The 7447-nt window shown below is 41.9% G+C and overlaps 2 non-coding genes across 2 annotated transcripts; both read left to right on the top strand.

Annotated features, from left to right (window-relative positions):
• Window positions 1–104, top strand: LOC112761524 (small nucleolar RNA R71). Its single transcript, XR_003181916.1, has one exon. It is a non-coding gene; the product is annotated as a small nucleolar RNA R71 (small nucleolar RNA).
• Window positions 105–7138: 7034 nt separating this feature from the next.
• Window positions 7139–7246, top strand: LOC112760891 (small nucleolar RNA R71). The gene has a single exon (XR_003181306.1). It is a non-coding gene; the product is annotated as a small nucleolar RNA R71 (small nucleolar RNA).
• The last annotated feature ends 201 nt before the right edge of the window (window positions 7247–7447 follow it).

The raw sequence follows: 7447 nt of genomic DNA, 5'->3' as shown, positions 1-7447 counted from the left end.
ATGTGATGGGGGCATGCGTCCAGAAGGTTCTTAAAGCGCTCCCAGTACTCATAAAAAGTCTCTAATTCTCCTTGAACAATGCAGGAGATCTCTTTTCTCAATCTATCTGTAACTTCAGCTGGAAAGTATTTTTCCAAGAATTCTCTCCTGAGCGTATCCCAGTTGGTAACAGTTGCTTCAGGTTGGGAGTAGTACCACTCCCTTATCTTTCCCTCAAGAGAAAACGGGAAGGCAGTTAACAGAATAGAAGTTTTATTTGCACCATGATGCCTAACAGTAGAACAGGCTGTCTGAAAATCCCTTAGGTGCTTGATAGGCTCTTGAGCAGGTAAGCCATGAAACTTGGGCATCAAGTTGATTAATGCAGTCTTCAGCTCAAAATCTGCAGCCAGAGTTGGATGATGCACTTGATACGGCTGCAGTGTAAAATATGGGGCTCCAGCTTCTTGGAGAGTAATCCTCCTAGGTGCTGCCATGTTATCTGCACGTGAAACAACTGAATCAGTAGTAAAGGAGTGGTGCACGAAATTGTGATGTCCAGGCTCAAACAATCCCTGGCAACGTGAGCAACTTGGTACGCGCAATCGTTATTACACTTTGATTATGTAAAATTCATGGCTCTTTCTTTCCCTGGAAATGGCGCCAAGAACATGGTGCCAATACCATGGTTCACAACTTTGATACAACTAACCAGCAAGTGCACTGGGTCGTCCAAGTAATACCTTACGTGAGTAAGGGTCGAATCCCACGGAGATTGTTGGTATGAAGCAAGCTATGGTCACCTTGCAAATCTCAGTTAGGCATATATAAGTTGATAATGGTGTTTTCGAATAATAATTAATAGAATAGGGATAGAAATACTTATGTAATTCATTGGTGAGAATTTCAGATAAGTGAATGGAGATGCTTTCGTTCCTCTGAACCTCTGCTTTCCTGCTATCTTCATCCAATCAGTCTTACCCCTTTCCATGGCTGGCTTTATGCAAGGGCATCACCGTTGTCAGTGGCTACATCCTCTCCTCTCAGTGAAAAATATGCTCACATGCTCTGTCACAGCACGGCTAATCATCTGTCGGTTCTCGATCATGCTGGAATAGGATTCACCCTCCTTTTGCGTCTGTCACTAACACCCAGCACTCGCGAGTTTGAAGCTCGTCACAGTCATTCAATCATTGAATCCTACTCGGAATACCACAGACAAGGTTTAGACTTTCCGGATTCTCTTGAATGCCGCCATCATTCTAGCTTACGCCACGAAGATTCTGGTTAGGAGATCTAAGAGATATTCATTCTAGCTTATTTCATGTAGAACGGAAGTGTTAGTCAGGCACGTGTTCATAGGGGAGAATGGTGATGAGCGTCACACATAATCATCACCTTCATCACGTTCTTGGGTGCGAATGGATATCTTAGAAGCGAAATAAGATGAATTGAATAGAAAACAGTAGTACTTTGCATTAATCTTTGAGGAACAGTAGAGCTCCACACCTTAATCTATGGAGTGTAGAAACTCTACCGTGAAAATACATAAGTGAAAGGTCCAGGCATGGACGAGATGGCCAGCCCTCAAACGTGATCTAAGATAGCATACAACTGATCAAAGATGGTCAAAAAGACGTCTAATACAATAGTAAAAGGTCCTATTTATAATAAACTAGCTACTAGGGTTTACATGAGTAAGTAATTGATGCATAAATCCACTTTCGGGGCCCACTTGGTGTGTGTTTGGGCTGAGCTTGAGTGTTGCACGTGTAGAGGTCTTTCTTGGAGTTAAACGCCAGCTTTTGTGCCAGTTTGGGCGTTCAACTCTGGTTTTGGCTCCTTTTCTGGCGCTGGACGCCAGATTTGGGTAGAAAGCTGCCGTTGAACGCCAGTTTATGTCGTCTATTCTTGGCCAAAGTATGGACTATTATACATTTATAGAAAGCCCTGGATGGACACTTTCCAACGCAATTGAAAGCGCGCCATTTCGAGTTCTGTAGCTCCAGAAAATCCACTTTGAGTGCAGGGAGGTCAGAATCCAACAACATCAGCAGTCCTTCTTCAACCTCTGAATCTGATTTCTGCTCAAGTCCTTCAATTTCAGCCAGAAAATACCTGAAATCACAGAAAAACACACAAACTCATAGTAAAGTCCAGAAATGTGAATTTAACATAAAAACTAATGAAAACATCCCTAAAAGTAACTAGATCCTACTGAAAACATACTAAAAACAATGTCAAAAAGCGTATAAATTATCCGCTCATCACAACACCAAACTTAAATTGTTGCTTGTCCCCAAGCAACTGAAAATCAAATAGGATAAAAAGAAGAGAATATAATATAAATTCCAAACTATCAATGAAACATAGCTTCAATCAAATGAGCGGGACTTATAGCTTTTTGCCTCTTGAATAGTTTTAGCATCTCACTTTATTCATTGAGGTTCAGAATGATTGGCATCTATAGGAACTCAGAGTTCAAATAGTGTTATTGATTCTCCTAGTTCAGTATGATGATTCTTGAACACAGCTATTTCATGAGTCTTGGCCGTGGCCCTAAGCACTTTGTTTTCCAGTATTACCACCGGATACATAAATGCCATAGACACATAATTGGGTGAACCTTTTCAGATTGTGACTCAGCTTTGCTAAAGTCCCCAATTAGAGGTGTCCAGGGTTCTTAAGCACACTCTTTTTTTTTGCTTTGGACCTTGACTTTAACCGCTCAGTCTCAAGTTTTCACTTGACACCTACACGCCACAAGCACATGGTTAGGGACAACTTGGTTTAGCTGCTTAGACCAGGATTTTATTCCTTTAGGCCCTCCTATCCACTGATGCTCAAAGCCTTGGGATCCTTTTTATTTGCCCTTGCCTTTTGGTTTTAAGGGTTATTGGCTTTTTGCTCTTGCCTCTTGGTTTTAAGAGCTTTGGCTTTTTCTGCTTGCTTTTTCTTTTTTTTTTCTTTCTATATTTTTTTTTTCGCCTATAATTTTTTTTTCCTGCAAGCTTTGTTCTTTGCTGCTTTTTCTTGCTTCAAGAATCATTTTTATGATTTTTCAGATTATCAAATAACATGTCTCCTAGTCATCATTCTTTCAAGAGCCAACATATTTAACATTCTTAAACAACAACTTCAAAAGACATATGCACTGTTCAAGCATTCATTCAGAAAACAAGAAGCATTGTCACCACATCAATATAATTAAGCTAAGTTCAAGGATAAATTTGAAACTCATGTACTTCTTGTTCTTTTGAATTAAAACATTTTTCATTTAAGAGCGGTGATGGATTCATAGGACATTCATAACTTTAAGACATAGTTACTAACTACTAATGATCATGTAATGAAGACACAAACATAGATAAGCACTTAACATAGAAAACGAAAAACAGAAGAAATAAGAACAAGGAATGAATCCACCTTAGTGATGGTGGCGTTTCCTTCTTGAGGAACCAATGATGTCCTTGAGCTCTTCTATGTCTCTTCCTTGTCTTTGTTGCTCCTCCCTCATTGCTTTTTGATCTTCTCTTATTTCATGGAGCATGATGGAGTACTCTTGATGTTCCACCCTTAGTTGTCCCATATTGGAACTCAATTCTCCTAGGGAGGTGTTAATTTGCTCCCAATAGTTTTGTGGAGGAAAGTGCATTTGAGGCATCTCCGGGATCTCATGGTGATGAGCTTCATACGCCTCTTGAGCTCCATGAGTGGGCTCTCTTGTTTGCTCCATCTTTTTCTTAGTGATGGGCTTGTCCTCTTTGATGAGGATATCTCCCTCTATGTCAATCCCAGCCGAATTGCATAGGTGGCAGATGAGGTGAGGAAAGGCTAACCTTGCCATAGTGGAGGACTTGTCAGCCACCTTGTAGAGTTCTTGAGGTATAATCTCATGAACTTCCACCTCTTCTCCAATCATGATGCTATGGATCATGATGGCCCGGTCTATAGTAACTTCAGACCGGTTGCTAGTGGGAATGATTGAGCATTGAATGAACTCCAACCATCCTCTAGCCACAGGCTTGAGGTCCAATCTTCTTAGTTGAACCAGCTTGCCTTTGGAGTCAATCTTCCATTGAGCTCCTTCTACACATATGTCCATAAGGACTTGGTCCAACCTTTGATTAAAGTTGACCCTTCTAGTGTAGGGGAGTTCATCTCCTTGCATCATGGGCAAGTTAAACGCCAACCTCACATTCTCCGGACTAAAATCTAAGTATTTCCCCCGAACCATTGTAACATAGTTCTTTGGATCCGGGTTTTTACTTTGATCATGGTTCTTGGTGATCCATGCATTGGCATAGAACTCTTGAACCATTAGGATGCCGACTTGTTGGATGGGATTTGTTAGAACTTCCCAACCTCTTCTTTGAATTTCATGTCGGATCTCCGGATACTCATTTCTTTTGAGTTTGAAAGGGACCTCGGGGATCACCTTCTTCTTGGCCACAACATCATAGAAGTGGTCTTGATGGGCTTTGGAGATGAACCTTTCCATCTCCCATGACTCGGATGTGGAAGCTTTTGTCTTCCCTTTCCCCTTTCTAGAGGATTCTCCGGTCTTAGGTGCCATCAATGGTAATGGAAAAACAAAAAGCTTATGCTTTTACTACACCAAACTTAGAATTTTGCTCGCCCTCGATCAATAAAAGAAAGAATAGATGAAAAAGAAGAAGAAATGGAGGAGAGGGAGAGTGGGAAGTATTTTCGGCCAAGAAGGGTGTAGAGGGGTGTGTTGTGTGAATTTGATGAAGAATGGAGGGCTTTATATAGGGAAGGGAGGGGGGAAGGTTTCGGCCATATGGGTGGGTTTGGGTGGGAAATTGGTTTTGAATTTTTGAAGGTAGGTGGAGTTTATAAGGTAGGTTTATGGGGAAGAGTGGATGGATGTGAGTGGTGAAGAGGTGATGGGGAAGAGAGTTTGAGGTGATTGGTGAAGGGTTTTTGGGGAAGAGTGTTTATGGGGTTGTGTGAAAGAAAGTGGTGAGAAGAAGTGAGTGGAGGTAGGTGGGGATCCTGTGGGGTCCACAGATCCTGAGGTGTTCAAGGATTTACATCCCTGCACCCATTAGGCATGTAAAAATGCCTTTGCACACAACTCTGGGCGTTCAGCGCCAGGTTGGTGGCCATTTTGGGCGTTCAACGCCCATTTGTGTGCCATTTCTGGCGTTGAACGCCAGAACCATGCCTGTTCTGGCGTTCAGCACCCAGAAGCTGCCCATTTTGGGCGTTCAGCGCCAGAACCATGCTCTGTTCTGGCGCTGAACGCCAGACAGATGCTCCTCCAGGGTGTGATTTTTCTTTTGCTGTTTTTGATTCCGTTTTCAATTTTTATATTTATTTTGTGACTCCACATGATCATGAACCTACAAAGACATATAACTAAGAAAAATATAGTTAGATAAATAAAAATTGGGTTGCCTCCCAACAAGCGCTTCTTTAATGTCAATAGCTTGACAGTGGGCTCTCATGGAGCCTCACAGATGTGCAGAGCTTTGTTGAGACTCTCCAATACCAAACTTAGAGTTTGGATATGGGAGTTCAACACCAAACTTAGAGTTTGGTTGTGGCCTCCCAACACCAAACTTAGAGTTTGACTGTGGGGGCTTGAGTTGACTCTGCTTTGAGAGAAGCTTTTCCTCTCCATGGTTGCAGAGGGAGATCCTTGAGTTTTAAACACAAGGGAGTCCTCATTCCATTGAAGGACTATTTCACCTCTGTCAACATCAATCACAGCTCTTGCTGTGGCCAGGAAAGGTCTTCCTAGGATGATGGATTCATCCTCTTCCTTTCCAGTATCCAGGACTATGAAATCAGCAGGGATATAAAGGCCTTCAACCTTTACTAACACGTCCTCTACTTGTCCATAAGCCTATTTTCTTGAACTGTGTGCCATCTCTAATGAGATTTTAGCAGCTTGCACCCCATAGATTCCCAGTTTCTCTATTACAGAGAGGGGCATGAGGTTTATTCCTGAACCAAGGTCACATAGAGCCTTAAAGATCATGGTGCCTATGGTACAGGGTATTATGAACTTTCCAGGATCCTGTCTCTTCTAAGGCAATGTCAGTTAATCCAGATCACTTAGTTCATTGATGAACAAGGGAGGTTCAACTTCCCAAGTATCAATGCCAAATAATTTGGCATTTAGCTTCATGATTGCACCAAGAAACTTGGCAGTTTGCTCTTCAGTAATATCCTCGTTCTCTTCAGAAGAGGAATACTCATCAGAGCTCATGAAGGGCATAAGGAGGTTCAATGGAATCTCTATGGTCTCTAGATGAGTCTCAGATTCCTTTGGTTCCTCAGAGGGAAGCTCCTTATTGGTCACTGGACGTCCCAGGAGGTCTTCCTCCTTGGGATTCACGTCCTCCTCTCCCTTTGTAGGTTCGGCCATGGTGCTTATGTCAATGGCCTTGCACTCTCCTTTTTGGGTTCTCTTTTGTATTGCTTGGGAGAGTACTGGGAGGATTTCAGTGATCCTTTTACTCAGCTGGCCCACTTGTGCTTCTAAATTTCTAATGGAAGACCTTGTTTCATTCATGAAGCTCACAGTGGCCTTGGATAGATCAGAGACTAAATTTGCTAAATTAGAAGCATTTTGTTCAGAGTTCTCTGTCTGTTGCTGAGTGGATGATGGAAAAGGTTTATTATTGTTAAACCTGTTTCTTCCAACATTATTAAAGCCTTGTTGAGGCTTTTGATCCTTCCATGATAAATTTGGATGATTTCTCCATGATGAGTTATAGGTGTTTCCATAAGGTTCACCTAAGTAATTCACCTCTGCTATTGCAGGGTTCTCAGGATCATAAGCTTCTTCTTCATAAGAAGCCTCTTGAGTACTGTTGGATGCAGCTTGCATTCCATGCAGACTCTGAGAGATCATATTGACTTGCTGAGTCAATATTTTATTCTGAGCCAATATGGCATTCAGAGTATCAACTTCAAGAACTCCCTTCTTCATAGGCGTCCCATTACTCACAGGATTCCTTTCAGAAGTGTACATGAACTGGTTATTAGCAACCATGTCAATGAGTTCTTGAGCTTCTACAGGCGTTTTCTTTAGGTGAATGGATCCACCTGCAGAAGTGTCCAGTGACATCTTTGATAGCTCAGATAAACCATCATAGAATATATCCAGGATGGTCCATTCTGAAAGCATGTCAGAAGGACACTTTTTGGTCAACTGTTTGTATCTTTCCCAAGCTTCATAGAGGGATTCACCTTCTTTCTGTCTGAAGGTTTGAACATCAGCTCTAAGCTTGCTCAGCTTTTGAGGAGGAAAGTACTTGGCTAAGAAAGCCGTGACCAGCTTATCCCAAGAGTTCAGGCTGTCTTTGGGTTGAGAATCCAACTATAATCTAGCTCTGTCTCTTACAGCAAAAGGGAAAAGCATGAGCCTGTAGACTTCAGGATCTACTCCATTAGTCTTAACAGTATCATATATTTGCAAGAATTCAGTTAA

This window comes from Arachis hypogaea, chromosome 16 (genome assembly GCF_003086295.3).
Source record: "Arachis hypogaea cultivar Tifrunner chromosome 16, arahy.Tifrunner.gnm2.J5K5, whole genome shotgun sequence".
NCBI classification, from domain to species: Eukaryota; Viridiplantae; Streptophyta; class Magnoliopsida; order Fabales; family Fabaceae; genus Arachis; species Arachis hypogaea.
Note: the sequence above shows the minus strand (reverse complement) of the source record. Positions and strands in the feature narration are given on the sequence as shown.